General features: G+C 39.8%; 1 long non-coding RNA gene across 4 annotated transcripts in view; it reads right to left on the bottom strand.

Annotated features, from left to right (window-relative positions):
• The window catches only part of LOC132665920 (uncharacterized), a 77,963-nt gene that overhangs the window by 45,185 nt on the left and 15,985 nt on the right, over positions 1 to 16,793 (bottom strand). For all 4 annotated transcript variants that reach the window (XR_013551241.2, XR_013551242.2, XR_013551239.2 and 1 more), the window contains one exon: positions 15,904 to 16,013. This is a non-coding gene — a long non-coding RNA (uncharacterized LOC132665920). The remainder of the gene's footprint in view (positions 1 to 15,903; positions 16,014 to 16,793) is intronic.

Below are 16,793 nucleotides of genomic sequence, written 5' to 3'. Positions count from 1 at the left end.
CTCTCAAAAATAAATAAAGATTTAAAAAAATTTTTTTAAGTACTGAAAGCAGAAACTGTCTACCTTAAATTGTACACCCAATGAAAATATCTTTTAAAAAATAAAGGCAAAATAAAGACGTTTTCAGACATGCAAAAACTGAAAGAATTCTTCATCATCAACAAAACTGCAATACAAAATGAAGACAGAAATAAATCTGGATCTACACAAAGAAATGAAAAGCACCAGAAATGGTAACTACATAGGTAAGTATATTTTTTCTTATTATTTAAGTCCCTTTAAAAACAATTGAGGGCTTAAAACAAGTAATAACATTGCATTGTGGTGTTTATAACAAATGTATAATATGGATGATATAAATTCTAGGAGGGGAGAAATGTAAGTAAAGTATTGTAACTTTCCAATACTATAAGTGAAGTGATATATCACTTGAAGGTAGATTGTAATAAGTTAAAGATGTATAATATAAACCCTAAATGAACTACTAGATATTAGAGAAGATTCATGAAGTTGAAGATACAAACTATCCAAAATAAGACACCAAGAGTACAAGAGTAAAAGAAATGAATAGAGCATCAATGAACTGTGGAATAATGACAAGTGGTCAACTGTACACACAACTGGAGCTCCTGAAGAAGAGAGAATAAAGGGGATGGAAAGAAAAAAAATCTGTAAAAAATGATGGCCAAAAATTTCCTAAATTTGATGAAAATTATAGATCTACAGTTGTAAGAAACTTAACGGAACCCAGGCACAAAAAAGAAGAGAAAGACGGGGAGGAAGAAGAAGAGGAAGAAGAGGAAGAAAAGGAAGAGGGAGAAGTAGAGGAAGAAGGAGAAGAAGAAATTATACCACGGTATATATAATAAGCAAATTTTTCAAATTTTCAAATGATAAAAGGAAAATCTTAAAAGTAGTTGGAGGGGAAAATAAAAGGCACGTTACATAGAAAAAAAGAAAGACAGCAGATGTATAATTGGAAAAAAAATGATGCTAGAAGACAGTTTGGTAACAGGGGAAATCTATCAACCTCAAATTCTTCACTCAACAGAAATGCCTCTCAAAAAAGGAGGCAAAATAAAGCCTTTTTCAGACAAACAGAAACTGGAAAAAATCCATCATCAGTGACCTGTTCTGAAGAAACGTTTAAGGAAGTCCTTCAGGCAGAAGGACAATATTAGATAGAGAACTGAATTTACTCAAAAGAAGGGAGAACATCAGAAACAGTAGCTGCATGGGTAAATATAAAGAACTTTAAACTTTTTAAAGTCACATTATAATTGACTGCTTAAGCAAAAATAAGAACCATATATTGTGAGGTTTAGAAGTAAAATATAAGACCACAATAGCACAAATGCCTAGAGGGGAAAGATGGAAGTATACTGTTTTAAGGTTCTTATAATACACATGAAGTAGTATAACAGCACTTGACACATTAAAGATGTATATATAGGGGCACCTGGATGACTCAATTGGTTAAGCATCTGGCTTTGGCTCAGGTCATGATCTCATGGTCTGTGGGTTCGAGCCCCGCATCAGGCTCTGTGCTGACAGCTGGGAACCTGGATCCTGTTTTGGATTCTGTGTGTGTGTCTCTCTCTGTCTCTCCCCTGCTCACATTCTGTTTCTCTCTTTCTCTCTCTCTCAAAAATAAACATTAAAAAAATTTTTGAAGATGTATACTATAGACCCTAAAGCAAGTGTGAAAATAATATAACAATTATAGTTAGTAAGGCAACAAATGAGATAAGATGGAATCATAAAAAGTCCTCAATCAATACCAATAAAGCAGAGAAAGGGAAAAGGAACAAAACAAACTAGACAAACAGAAAACAAATATCAAGATGACAAATAAACATAACCACACCAATAATCACATAAAATGGAAATGCTCAGATTGTGTGGATAAAAAGCAAGACCCAACTACATGTTGCCTATAACTTAGCAATTATGTTAGAATCAATAACAAGTATCTCTGAAAACCTCACATATTTAATAACTGAATAACACACTTCTAATTAACCCATGAATTCAAAAGAAATCAAACAAAAAATTATAAAGTATTTTGAAGATAATAAAAATGAAAGCATGACATATTATAATTTGAGGGATCCTGCTACAGGAGTATATAGCAGCACCAAACACCTGTGTTAGAAAAGAAGAAAGGTCTCAAATCAATTGTCAGCTCTCCACTTAAGCAACTACAAAAGTAAGGCAAATTAAACTTTTATACAAATGTTCATAGCAGCTTTATTTGTAATAGCCCCAAACTGAAAACAAATGTCCACCAGTGGGTGAATGAATAAACAAATTGTGGTCTATCCCCACAGTGGAATACTACTCAGCAATAAAAAGGAACAGACTACTACTGATTCATGCTACAATATGGATGAACCTCAAAACTATTATGTGAGCCTAGTTACATTTATATTAAAATTAAGTAAAATTGAACATCCAATTCCTTGGTTACACTAGTCACATTTCAAGAACTCAGTAGCCATACATGGCTAGTGCCTACCACATTGGACAGCACAAGTAGACCACATTCCCATCATCTCATAAAGTTCCACTAGACAGCACTATTCTATACATGGAAATCTTGCAGAACACAAAAAAAGATAGGGTACTCATTAGAAAACTGGCAAAGGATATAAATAAGGCAAACCCAAATGGCTAATAAGTATATGAATGACTAATAAGTATATGCTCTACCGCAGTAATGAAAGAATGAGGCATCACTTTATACTCATTTGATGGGCTGAAATTTGAAAGTTGGATAATGTCAAACGTTTGCAAGCTTGCAGGAAATGAAACCTTCATACTTTGATGGTGAGAGGAAAAGACTGGTGCAACCATTCTCAAGAGCAATCTGACACTATCTAATGACATTATCAGATGTATCTGTGACCCTGCAAGCCCTCTGTGTAGACCCTGCTTGGAAAGTTACACACTGCAAACAGCAACTAGAAGCAGAGCACTCACTGTACCAAATGTATAGTGGAGATTTAAAAGCAGCAAAAGGGCTGTAAATTAAAGTTGAGGGATCTTTTTTTCCCTCCAGCTTTATTGTGATAAATTGACAATATTGCATAAGTTTAAGGTTTACAATGTGTTGATTTGATATAGTTACATGTCACAAAATGATTACCACCATACTCTTAGCTACCACCTTCATCCATCACATAGATAACATTTTTGTGTGTGAGCACATTGAAGATCCGCTCTCTTAGCAACATTCAAGTGTATGATACAGTGTTAACAGCTATAATCACCATGCAGTTTATTAGATTCCCAAGTTGTTAATCTTATAACTGGAAATTTGTATTTTATCCAGTACCTCCCCACTTCCCCCACCCTCCAACCACCACTGGTAACTAACACTCTACTCTTTCTCTGAGTTTGACATTTTTAGATTCTACATATAAGTGATATCATACAGTATTTGTCTTTCTCTGATTTTTTTCACTGAGCATGTTCTCAAGATTGATCCACGTTGTCACAAATGGCAGAATTTCCTTCTTTTTCACAGCTGAATAACATTCTATTGTGGATATATCTGTACATATTCCTATACCTACACCCATATCTATCATATCTTCTTTAACCATTCATGTGGTGATGGACACTTAGGTTGTTCCCATATCTTGGCTATTGTGAATAGTGCAGCAGTGAACATGGGAGTGCAGATACCTCTACAAGATCTTGATTTTAATTCCTTAGGATATATACCCAGAAGTGGGATTGCTAGGTCATATGGTATCATATCAGAGTTGGACTCTGGAGGAGGGGACAAATGGGAGTGGCACCCAGAGGTGAGGAAAACACAAAGCAAAATAGGGCTTACAGTGACTGGTTAAGACAGTATAGGTTTATAAGGAGTATCTCTGCCCTTATGAAGACAAAAAGAGAAAGGTTAGGACTGAAAGTATGGTGCTTAGAAAGAGAGACAGTAATTCAAAAAGTCAGTCATATGGAAACAACTTTGAAGGGGAGCTTTATTTTCCCTTCACTCCCTACTTTACTATCCTACTCTAGCTCCAGAGGAACAAATCAAAGAGGAAATAAGATTCTTTGCAATTGGATTTTCTAAAAATGGTGATAAATAATATTTTCTCTCAAGGGAATGAAAATACACTGCAGGCTGAAGCTGGTACTTATCTAAATTTCATTTCACTCATAGTAAAGTAGCAAGAGACAGTATGATTTATACCTAATGGGTAGTATCAGGAAAATGTGGAAAAGACTTTTAGCAGTAGCATGCTACCAAGAAACAAGGCAGGATGCCACAAAAACACCTTCACTATTTCCTATCACTTGTAGAATGAGATCATTTACCATCTTGCTCCTACTGACCCTTTCCATTCTCAATTTCCATCCCATCCCTAGTAATGGGAGCTCAGCTTCACCCAGACTGACTCACTGTTCTACCAGGAGTCCTTGAGATTTGCTAACCACCTGCCTAGAAAACATCCCTTGCTAATGCCTGTTGTGGCCTGTTCAATCTCTACCCATCTCTTGTGATTCTTTCAGATCTCTCTTGTCCTAAGTTAGTGTCCCACTTATGAACTGCTAGAGCACTTGATGTCTACACCATTTATTGGCTGATATTTCCCTTCAGCATTTTGAATATAATCATTCATTGTCTTCCAGATTCCACTGTTCTGCTTGGAAGTCAACTATAAATAAATGTATGGCTCAATATCTTGAATCAATTTTTAAAAATTCTTAACCATTAACTCTTCAAAAACTTCTGTCCCAATCATCCTCTCCTCTTCTTACAGGATTCCATTCTGCAACTTCCTTGTCTCTTATCTTTGATTTTTTTTCATTGTTTCATCTCTCAATACTGTATTCTGAATATTGTCTTCTAATCCATCTATTTATTAGTTTTCTCTTCAGCTGTCTATTCTGCTATTAAACCCATCATCCACTGAGTTATTAATTTTGATTGTTGTACATACCATTCTAGAATTTCCCTTCAGTTTCTTTTTTATAGTTTATATTTCTCTATCAAAGTACTATCACATCTTTCATCTCTCAATGAATGCAGCAAGCACAATTATCTTAAAGTCTGAGTTTTATCACTTCATTCTCTAGATCTCCTATGGGTGTCTGGTTTCTGCTAATTATCACTTATATTGTTTTGTTCTCTTGTGTGCCTGATCAGTTTTGTTTTGTTTTGTTTTGTTTTCCAGGTAAAATCCACGTAACATCAAGATAACCACGTTAAAGTGTGCAATTCAGTGGCATTTAGTATACTCACAATGTTGTGTTATCACTACCTCTATTTAGTTCTCAAATATTTTCATCACCCCCAAAGAAAACCCTGTACCTGTTAAGTAGTTACTTCCTACTTCTCCTAGTTCCCCCCCTGGAAACTACCAATTTGCTTTCTGCCTCTGTTTATGTCTTTATATTAAGTAGGTTTCTTGGAGGCAGCATGTAGCTGGGTCTTACTTTGCTTGGGTCCCCTTCTCTGTACTGTCACCTGAAAACTCTCAAATAAGCTTAGAATAGTTATCTGTTTCCCTTATCTCAGGGAACGTTGTCATTGGTCACCTGAGGTCCAATCTCTTCAAAACAATTGTTTTGTATAGTTTGTTCATTGTTCTTTTTTTGGCTGTTTCAGGTAGGAGGACAAATGCAGTCTCTTGTTACTCCACCTTGGTGAGGGGCAGAATTCTGCCCTTTTAAAACACAATTTATGTGCTTCAGTTTATCAGTTACTCATTCTATTCAATTTTAATTTTAATTAATTAAATTTTAATTGTGCCTTTTTAAAAAGTTTATTTATTTTAAGAGAGAGAGAGAGCAGGGAAGGGGCAGAGAGAGAGAGAGAGAGAGAGAGAGAGAGAAAGAGAATCCCAAGCCAACTCTGCAAGGTCAGTGCACAGACTGATGCAGGGCTCGATCTCATCATGAACCATGAGATCATGACCTGAGCTGACATCATGAGTTGGACACTTAACCAACTGAACCACCCTGGTGCCCCTTAATTTTAGTTTGTTTGTTTGTTTGTTTGTTTGTTTTTTGAGGCATGATGTCATTTGATCACATTTTTACCAAGACATTCACCATCCTGAAATCATTCTCTGATAACTTATAGTGCAATAAAATAGACCCACTTTTTTCCAAGTTAACCTCTTTTGCCTATAAGCAGCAAGTGCCAACCTCCACACCCTCTTTTTCCCCGGGACTGATGCATGTGTTTATGTGCTTATGACTAGGTGTCTCTAGTCATCAGATACACTCTAACTATAGCTTGCCTATCTCCTAAAATTGGGATCATTCCCCTAGGATATCCATAGAACACTTGGGCTCTACGCAAGCCTCTTCAGAGCTCTGGGGGGGTTGATACTTGTTTTTAAATCCAATATAGTTAACTTTTGGTGTTGGTAGACTTTTAGAAGTAATTTTTGGGGTGCTTGGGTGGCTCAGTCGGTTGAGCATCCGACTTTGGCTCAGGTCACGATCTCATGGTTCGTTGAGTTCAAGCCCCACGTTAGGCTGGCTGTAGACAGTGCAGGGCCCACTATAGGTCCTCTGTACTCCTCTGTCTGCTCCTCCCCTGCTCGCTCTCTCTCTCTCTCTCTCTCAAAAAGAAATAAACATTTTTTAAAAAGTCAATATTTTGATAATTATTGAAACTGGATGATGGATAAGTGGTAACTTGCCACCCTACTCTCTACTTTTGTGTTTGCCAGTAATTTTTCATTAAAAAAAGTTTAAAAACAGATATGGGAATAGATGTAGAGATATATATTGATAACAAAATAAAACACAAACTAAATGTATGATAATAGAGGTTTGTTAAATAAATTATGATATATTTATAGTACAGAATACATAAAGCAGCCTTTTAAAATAATTTTATTGAGCACTTGCTATTTATAAGGATAGATATTTATAATATATTGTAAAAAATTAAAAATCAAACCTTTTAAAATTAAAACAAAAGAGGGGCTCAGTTGGTTGAGCATCGGACTCTTGATTTCTACTCAGGTCACTATCTCATTGTTCATGGGTTTGAGCTCCGCATTGGGCTCCACGCTGCTTGGGATTCTCTGTCTTTCTCTCTCCCTGCTCCTCCTGTGCTTTCTCTCTCACAAGGTGAATAAACTTTTTAAAAAATTTTAAAAAGAAGTAATTTTCAGTTACATGAAGATTTTTCTGAGTTATTTTCTCCTCTTTCCTTGTTATTTATTTATACTTTTTTTTTTTTTTTTTTTTTTTTTTTTTGCCATCCACCTGTAGTGCTTGCAAATAATCAGATACTGGACACTCGCCAGCCCAGACGATCCTAGAGTGGGACTTTCGCTAAGAACCACTGGCCCTATGATATACATGTCATCAGGTGTGATAACAGTCTTATCAGAGGTGGAACTCCATCAGTGTCCCTCCCAATGACTGACTCATTACCACCTTGGCTTAACATGCTACAACCAAGGAGCATTTAAACACAAAGCAGGCTTTTCGTCACTGCTCAAACCTCACCCATCATAAAGACACCTTCCCTGCACTTATTGCCCCGTTTCTCCCCACGCTTTCTCAGCCAGAGTTGTTGAAAGAACTGTCTGCACTTGCCTCTTCTGCTTCTTCACACCTAGCCTGATTGTGATCTGGCTTCTCTACCCCACCCCAAGCCTCCCTGAGCATCTCTCACCAGCTCCTGCAATTGCCCTTTAGGTCTTGTCCTGCTTACATGGGCAGTGTCTGACACTGCAGACCCATACCCTTCTCTTCCCCCGCTTCTCTTTCACCCCTCCACTCGCTTTCTGCCCCTCTTTGTGTTCCTTCTCGGTTTTGGTGATGGTCCTGTAGGCTTTGTCCCAACCCCTTCTCTTCTTCCAGTAGAACTCATGGGCTCCTGTGGCTTTGAGGACCTCAACCTTGATGGAGGGATGGGAGTGAAGAATGAAGACTCTGTAGACCGGGGGTGTGTGCCAGGCCTTGGACTAGACCCTGAGCAGATTGCTATAGGTTAGTTGGAAGAGAATGGGGATGTTAATGACATGGCTGCTGCTTCCAGGTGTGGCACCTAAACACCGACAAGTCAGTATCACTGTGGATCCAGAATAGGGGAAATGTAAAATATGAAAGGCAATGCATTCCCACAAACAAATTATAACATCTGATATTTCAGGCAAGCACAGAGCAGTATATCAAGCTAGAGCACTGAATAAGGCTTCATTGTCTCAAAGTTCTAAGAGAAGTATGATTTATGTGTTGAAACTCCCCTCCCTGGGGGGAATGAGCCATTCGGATGCATTTGTTCCAGCTTGCTTTATACACGCGTATGTCATACAGAGAAATGATGGAGGACATTATCCTTCTATGGCTGCTGGTTCAAACACCAGGACCTATCAAACATGATTATGTCTAATTGCCAGCCTCAGCCACCCATCAGCTATGAAGAGCCACTTGGAGAGCACTGATGTGGCACTTTGCCAGCCCCTGCACCAGGCAGATAATTGTCTACCTCAAATGAAGGATGGAGGGCAGAAGGGTTGAGGGAAACCATGCCAGGCCATACCTGCCTCACTCCCTCTGCAGCACATCCTGTCTTAAGACCCCTTGGAGGGCATCAGTGATGGGGGTAGGGGGTAAGGTCAGTTTGTTCTAGACCAGTCTGCTCCAGACCCTGGTCAGCTCAGCTGAGCCTGTGTGTGTGTGTGTGTGTGTGTGGTGAAAGGACTAGAGCTTATTAGCTGGATAAAACTGCAGACTTCCAGTCACTCCAACCATCCAGATCTGTTTCCAATCTATTTCCCCTCCCTTGCAGTGGAGCTCCCTAAATGTTCATGCCCTGAAGACTCTATCACATATGACTCTCCTTGTGGCTGATTTCTACTCATCTCCTTATTATGCAGTGACTTTAGCCCCTGACTGACTGACCCAGTCCTCTCCACCCTTCTGCTGTCCTTCCATACCATGGATGAAACACCAAACTCTGGCTTCTCAGTCCTTCATTATCTCCACAACCATCCACTCCCTCCAGAACAGCTCGCTACCAATGCCCACAGCTTAACCCCAGATCTTATTTTCATAAGTGAATGTACCACCTTCAAAAGCCATCATCTCCTGTGGTTCCCACTCTGCAAAATCCCAGCTCCAATACTTGGACCCACAGGACATGGAGTGCAGGGCCAATGTTTCATTTTCTTCCTCATCTGGCTTGGACAATCTGTGGTCTAGCACATCACCACTTGCCTTCCGCTATCCTTCATCACCTTGCAGCTTTTCTCTACCCCAGTGCCGGTTAACCAGAACCATTCAGCCATCAGACCTGAGGAGCAGGTAACAGAGACAGTGGTGTCACAGCCGGGAAAGTTCTTCCACAGATCTCAAATGAGCACCAGTCCTGCCAGCCAAGTTCACCATACTCCTTAGACAAGTTCACATCCCCTTCCTCTGAACAGCCTATTTCACATCTTCCCCCTTCTCCTTTACTCCCCCATCCCATTTGAAGCTTTTCTGGGTGAGATCCACTGCTTCTGGGAGAAGTGAAAGCCCTCTGCTCCCAGGAGTAGGACAGGAACACTCTTGGGGGCAGGATCCGACAAGAGAATAAAGCCCAGAGCTGCTGCCACTCCTTATGGCCACTCCATGGACTCCTAACTCTGGCATCCAATGCCAGCCTGGCCTTTCTGTGGAGCAAACAGGCTTCATGGAAATGGGGGTCAGAGAGTATCACTCTTTTCCCCTACGGTGGGGTTGGTTCTTCCGTGCCCTGTGGAGAGACACTTGGGAAACTCCTAAGAGTAACAAAAGGCTCTCTAGTCACTGCAGAATCATTAAAGTGTGGTGGTAATAATAATAATAATAATAATAATAATAATAATAATAATAAACTTTAAACTTCATGTTTGGGCTGGGTTTTACCTCCTCTGCCAGGTCACCTGCAGGGGAAAATCCTGATAGATTCTTCTTTTCTCTCCAACCTCTTTCATGACTTTCACTCCACCCTTTGCCTTGGTTTTTGACCCCACCCAGGGTGGAGGCGAAAGTAGGGCAGGAAAGCTCTCACACGACTTGGAATTCCATTGATGATCTGTCGTCAGCTGTCCCCATGAAACAAGCGCTTTCCTCCCTGAGGTAATTTTGTGGGGTTTTTAGAGATTCCACACTGTCTGGGGATCTTTTCCCGGCCAGTCACTCAAGACCCGTTCCTCAACCTTTATGTGTCTGATGGAGTCTCCGACCTTACTCTGCTGTGGGGTCCTGCTCGTCAGGCAGCCTTCTTGGTTGGGATATCAAATAATCCCATGCCAGCTTTCTCACTTGAGTGACCCAAGCCTGATCCTTGGAAAATCCATATTCCCTGTGCTCCTACAAACTGTGGGAGCACAGGCCCCTCCCATGCAGCCCCCCTGATTCCTTCTTCCACAACATAGGCTGAGGCCAGCACCACCAGCAGCTCTTAAACCTCTTTTCTAGGCCAGAGATAAGAGGTTAGCTGGTGATAAGCACTGGGTGTTGTATGGAAACCAATTTGACAATAAATTTAATATATTGAAAAAAAAAAAAAAAGAGGTTAGCTGGCATCACAGAACCAATTTTTGGAAACCTCCTTTGTAAGTAGTCTTGACCATCATTTGGGAAAGCAGCACCCATCGTTCAGCCTGAACTGGGCCAACTCTAGCTCCACTTTCAAATCCTGCCATGCTTGACTGCACGTGCAGTGAACAACCAGTTTACTTGTGGCTGCTATTGTTGCTCACGGCTGCTGTTCTTCTGCAGCAGGAAGTCAGCAAAAGCCAAAAACCAGACATGTCCTAAAGAGGACTGGGCAACCGGATCAGTTTAACACATCACTGAAGGTTCAGCCCTTCCTCAGGCCCAGAAAAGCTGCCCCCGTTGCAGGCTGTATGAGATTTTGCTCCAGGATAGAAATAAAAACATTTGTATACAACAGGTGGTTTGTCACGGCAACCAATATGGCATCTTTTGGCCCATTTTCATACCTAGAAACTCAAATGTGAGCAGAAATGGTAATGAGTCCTCCGGTTTGGTCTGTGTGCCCCAGGTGCCTGGGGCTGACTCCCCAGATGGTGAAGCCACTGCACTTAGCACTGAAACAACTCACTCTTTCAAACAGAGAGAAATTTAGCACAAAGACATGTTTACAGAGGTGTTCTAAGGACTGGGATGAGGTGGGAGCTGCCAGAGAAGGAAAGGAGATCAGAGAAGCTATAAGGACTGAGTTATAAAACATGATCAGCACATATGGCAAGTCATATTTGACCAACTTAGAAGGAGCCTCTTGGAGATCATTCAGTCTTCCCTTGACTTTCACAGAGGAAGAAATAATAGTAGTAATAATAACAGCTACATTTTTTAGGGTAGACACTTAGGAAATACTACTTCATTTATTACCTCATTTATTTCTCAAGATATTCCTATGAGGTAATTACCGTTGCCTCACCATTGCCTTCATTTTACAGGCTAGGAAACTGAGACTCCAAGAGGTAAATTCACTTGCCCCAGGTGCCCTGGCCAGGAAGGACAGCACCAGGAGGACAGCCTGTGCATTATGATCCCTAGTTTGGTGTGATTTCCATGACACCATTATACTGCACGGAAGACAAGCTCAGTTAAAAATCCTCTCCTAGGAACACCTGAAAGGGTAGTTACATGCCTTTTCTATTTCTCAAGTCCAGAGTTCAGGAGCAGAGCCATTGCTTGAATTCAATTGAGATCCCAAAAGTAGGGCGTGCAGAGGCCACAAAAGGAAAAATGGAGATGTGGAAACAGTGTCAGCCATATTCAAGAGAACCCCGTGGATCCTGGGAGTCAGCCTGTTTCCAGGCCTTGAGAGAGGTGAGCTAACCAGGTGACAGATGTCATACCATGGGGAAAGAAGGAGGACAATGCTGGTGGTGGGAGAGGAGAGAGTAAGAGACCAGGGAGTCTCAAGGAAGGAAATAGGCTAAGAAGAACAACAACCATGTCAGAGGTCACAAGAGCTTAGAGGTCCTGCATAAGTTAGCCTAGGTTTGATATATGAGAGCAAACCTTCAGATGAGCAGGAGAGGCCTGAAGGAAAGCTCCAGTCTCTAAGAGGAAAGGGCCCTGGACAAGGAAATGGCCTCTGTGAGAGGGTGACGTACACCCAAAGACAGCCATGGGGGTTGGCAGGGCAGGGTATGTGTGTGGAAGTCATGGGGCCTTGAGGGAACATAGCAGGCTGCAAGGGGCACAGAAGGGAGAACAGACCTGACTCTGCCCAGAGTTTGCAGGCAGAGTCTTGGTGGTGAAACCTTTCAGCCCCACCCCCAGTCTTCTAGTGTACTATTTCCTGCATTCCCATGGCCCTCAGCGCTCCCAGGTGATCTCTCCATGTGCAGGCTATCCCATCCCCACTGCCTCATCCAAATGCATCACTGACATTGCCCCACCCCCACCCCACCATTCCAACCTCTTCAGAGAAGCACCCCCAACTCATGGTCTGTGGGACTCCTTGGGCCCTTAGCATGCCCTCCAAATGTACTGTTCTTTTCCCCTCTGTGACCCCATCAGATTGTGAATGCTTTGAATCACGCCTTATTTGTCTGGACATCCCTTTAACAGCGCCCAGGACTCAAAGATGGTTGCTTAGATATTAACAATAGCAGTATGAACACAATACCAAAACGGAAGTACATGGTGCTTGGCTGGTAACAGCCAAAAGCCACCAATGAAACAATGGAGTTGAAAATCTTATTCACCTTGTGCCCTCTTGTGGAGAAGAGAGCAAAGAACACTATATCACCACTTGGGAAGACGGATTTACTTCTTTCCCTTATCACCTCCTCCTTTCCTAAATAGTTACAATACAGAGCTAATGAATAAAAATATATTTAAATATAAATATGTTATTCTATGTTTAACTTTAACGTACTATTACTCTATATTTAAACATAACTACATTATATCTAAATAGAGTTACAATACGATATTAATGAATCATCTTTACCGTATTATGATTTTGATTTCATAAATACTGTTTGAAGATGAACCAGGAAGTATTGTATAATTATATGTTCTTTCTGGTAACATCCTTGTGCATTTTTGCTCCTGCAAAATCATAATGCTGCTTCATTTTCTATTTGCTAGTTTTCTAAGTACTTATCAAAACTAATGCTCAAACTCTCTACTGACACTGTAGTAAGGTCCTTTCAATTTTTTTTTTTTTTAAATCTGGAACCTCCAACAATACTACTTTTAAAAATCATTAGAGCAGTGCACCTGGTTGGCTCAGTTGGTGGAGCATGTGACTTGTGCTCTCACAATCATGACTACAAGCCCTATGTTAGGCACAGAGCTTCCTTAAAAAAGAAAGGAAAGAAGGAAGGAAAAAAAATTATTGGAGCTATCTTCAGTGTTACCGCTCAAATGAGATTATTTACCCTCTCATTTTTTGTACAGCAATAATCATCTTTTTTGGTCTTGCCTTTTTGGTCTTTTGATGAATAGAAGTTCAGAATTTTTATAAGTCCAGTTTATAATTTTTCCCTTTGGGACTACTGCTTTTAGTGTCCTGTTTTTAAAATCACTCCCTATTCTAATACCTTGAAGATGCTTTTCTATATTGCATCCCAAAATCTTTATTGTTTTGCTTTTCACAATTAGGTCTACAATTGACTTGGAAATTATTTTTGTATATGCTGTAAGGTAAGGATTAAATTTTTATCTACTTTTTCTATATAGATACTTTATTGAGTCAACAGCATTTATAAAAGACCATCTTTCACCCACTATTCCGCAGCACTGTTCATGTCAACCATCAAATAACCATGTATGTGGGAATCTATTCCTGGAACCTTTAATCTCTTCCACTGATATGTTTACTATCCCTACATTAATGCTACACTGTTTTAGTTACTGCACACTTTTAATGCAACTTGGGAGCCTACAGGGCAAACCCTACCACCTCATTCTTCTCCTTTAAGAGTGTTTTGGCTCCTCTTAACTCTTTGCATTTCCATACAAACCTTAGTATCAGTTTTTTAATTTCCAGAAAAAGTGCTGCAATTTTTACTGGGGTTGCAATGAATCTACAGATAATTTTAGAAAAAATTGTCATTTCACAATATCAGGTCTTCTAACCCATGAACACAGGATATCACTCCATTTATTTAGGTTATCTTTAATTTCTGTCAGTATTCTTTTACTGGTTTCTAAATAATATTCTCTAAAAATTTCATTTTATACACTGTTGGATTTTTAAAAATTATGGTAATATATGCATAACATAAAATTTGCCATCTTAACTATTCAGTGTACAGTTGATACTCATGTTGTTGTGCAAACAATCTCCAGAATTCTTTCCATCTTGCAAAACTGAAACTGTACCCATTAAACAACAGCTCCCTATTCCCCCTCCCCTGGCAACCTCCATTCTATTTTCTATCTCTATGAATTTCACTACTCTATTGATTCCAATCATATACGTGGAATTACATAGTGTTTGTCTTTTTGTGACTGACCTATTTCACTTAGCATAATAGCCTCAAGATTCATTCATGTCACAGCATGTGTCAGAATGATATTCCATTGCATGTCAAACGCCACTTTGTTTATCCCTTCATCTCTCAGTAAACACTTGTTTGGCTTTCACCTTCCAGTTATTGTAAATAATGCTTCTATGACCATGGGTGTACAAATATCTCTTTAGGACTCTGTTTTCAATTCTTCTAAGATTATACATGGAAGTGGAATTACTGGATCATACAATATTTTTAATTTTTTGAAGAACTACAGTATGTCATTTTAATTCTTTTTACATAATTATTTTTAAGTAATGGGAAAAAGTCCAATTACAAATGTTATAGAGTATATCTTTTAAAGAATGTAATGATAAAATATGTAATGATAAAATATTTTACATAAGTCATTGCTACATGTCAAACAAAAACTGATGAAAAAATTTTAATGCGTATTTATTTTTGAGAAAGTGCAAGTGGGGGAGGGGCAGAGAGGGGCAACAGAAGATCTGAAGTGGGGCTCAGATTCACAAACCATGAGATCATGACCTGAGCCAAAGTCAGACACTCAACGGACTGGGCCACCCAGGATGAAATTTTGTTTAATTCCCAAGTGGTTTTGAGAAATTGCATATTAATGTCAAAAGTACCCTCTAGTTGGGGCACCTAGGTGGCTTAGTCAGTTAAGCTTCTGACTCTTGGTTTCGGCTCAGGTCATGATCTCATGGTTTCGTGAGTTCGAGCCCCACATTAGGCTCTGTGCTGACAGCGTGAAGCCTGCTTGGGATTCTCTCTCTCTCCCTCTCTCTCTGTCTCTTCCCTGCTCACACCGTCTCTGTCTCTCTCAAAAACAAATAAACTTAAAAAGTACTCTTCAGTCAAATGAGGTTGGGAAACACAATATTAACTGAAACTGAATTTGGAGCAAGAAGCACATTAACCAGTGCAGCAAGTGAGGAAGGACAGCTATTTAATTAAGAGGTAATCATTGAGTGCATATTCATACGTGTGTTTTTGATGGATAATGAAAAAAAAAGAGAGAGAGACAGACACAGTCCTAAAAGAGCTCAGGATCTAGAGGGCTGGAACTGGTGGAAAGGCAGTATAATACATCAAATAATTAGATGAAAATTACATTCAGAGTATAATTAGGTGCTAAATGTGTGATGTAGTCAAGTTCTTCAGGGACATGAGAGGGGAAAATCACTATAGGGTAAGGTATTTGGAAGAAACTTCATGGTGAAAATAAGGCATGTCTCAAATTTGAAAGAACAGCTCAAGCAAAAGCAGTGATACAAATGAGGCTAGCCCTCTCGCTATTCAGCTTCCATGTGCACCCTTCCATACATTTTTGAACTTTTGTACATCAATAACACAATTCCAATTTTTCTTGTGACAAAATACAACTATCTAGTAGTTGTAAAGGTAAAGTTCTTACCTTTTCCTCAAAATATGGAGAGCACAGTCCCAACAGTCAATGTATCCATCACTGATAATCTTAATTACTCCTCAAATTCTGGCAGCGTCCCACTCCTCAAATTCTGTTACCTAATGAATAAATTGTGAAGTTAGCTTTCCCCTATACATACATAAAATAGCAATGGGAAGGAAATAGAAGAAAATGGTTGGCACATAAAATAAACAACATATATAATAAACAAACAGGAAATATACAAAGCTATTACCGTCACGGTTTCCGTGATTTGCTGTGAGGCTGTCAATGATATCTCCATCTTCCTTCTTCCGCTACCCAGTCCACATTTCCCCCATCCTCAGCCAGAAATTCAGCTGGAGTGATCCAAACCTTCACTCGTAGGCACCTCCGGGCAACTCTTTTGGCTTCATAGTCCTTCTTATCTGCATTGTACAGCAACTCAAGTTTACGCACCTCACCTAGAGTGACTTTTTTTTTTTTTTCCAGTTGGTTCAATGGCCTAAGAAGTCTAAAATGTCCAGGAGGCATTCTCACTTTCCAATTCAATTGAACCATTGTGTCTGCTAGTGGAAGCATTCCTCCCTTGGAGACTGACTTCCATAACGGCATTGCTCAAGGTTTCTGGGGCAGGAAGAATAATTCTGCAAATGGATTATTGAGTTTAAGAGTGAGAGCAGCCACTCCCACTTCTACCCCTTGATGCCCAGATCCATGTGTTCTGGCTATGAGAGAGAAAACACTATATAACAGTTGCTGATTCAAAGCATCTACTGTATTCTGTGAGACAGAATCACATTGTTTTGGGGTATTGTCTCCCAATTGGCACCACCACTGAGGCTTCAATGAGCCATTCCAACTTTAAATTAGGCCATCTGCTCCTAGGTGATGGAATA

Source organism: Panthera onca, chromosome D3, assembly GCF_046562875.1.
Source record: "Panthera onca isolate mPanOnc1 chromosome D3, mPanOnc1 haplotype 2, whole genome shotgun sequence".
Lineage (NCBI taxonomy): Eukaryota > Metazoa > Chordata > Mammalia > Carnivora > Felidae > Panthera > Panthera onca.
This window is presented reverse-complemented; position numbering and strand designations above follow the sequence as displayed.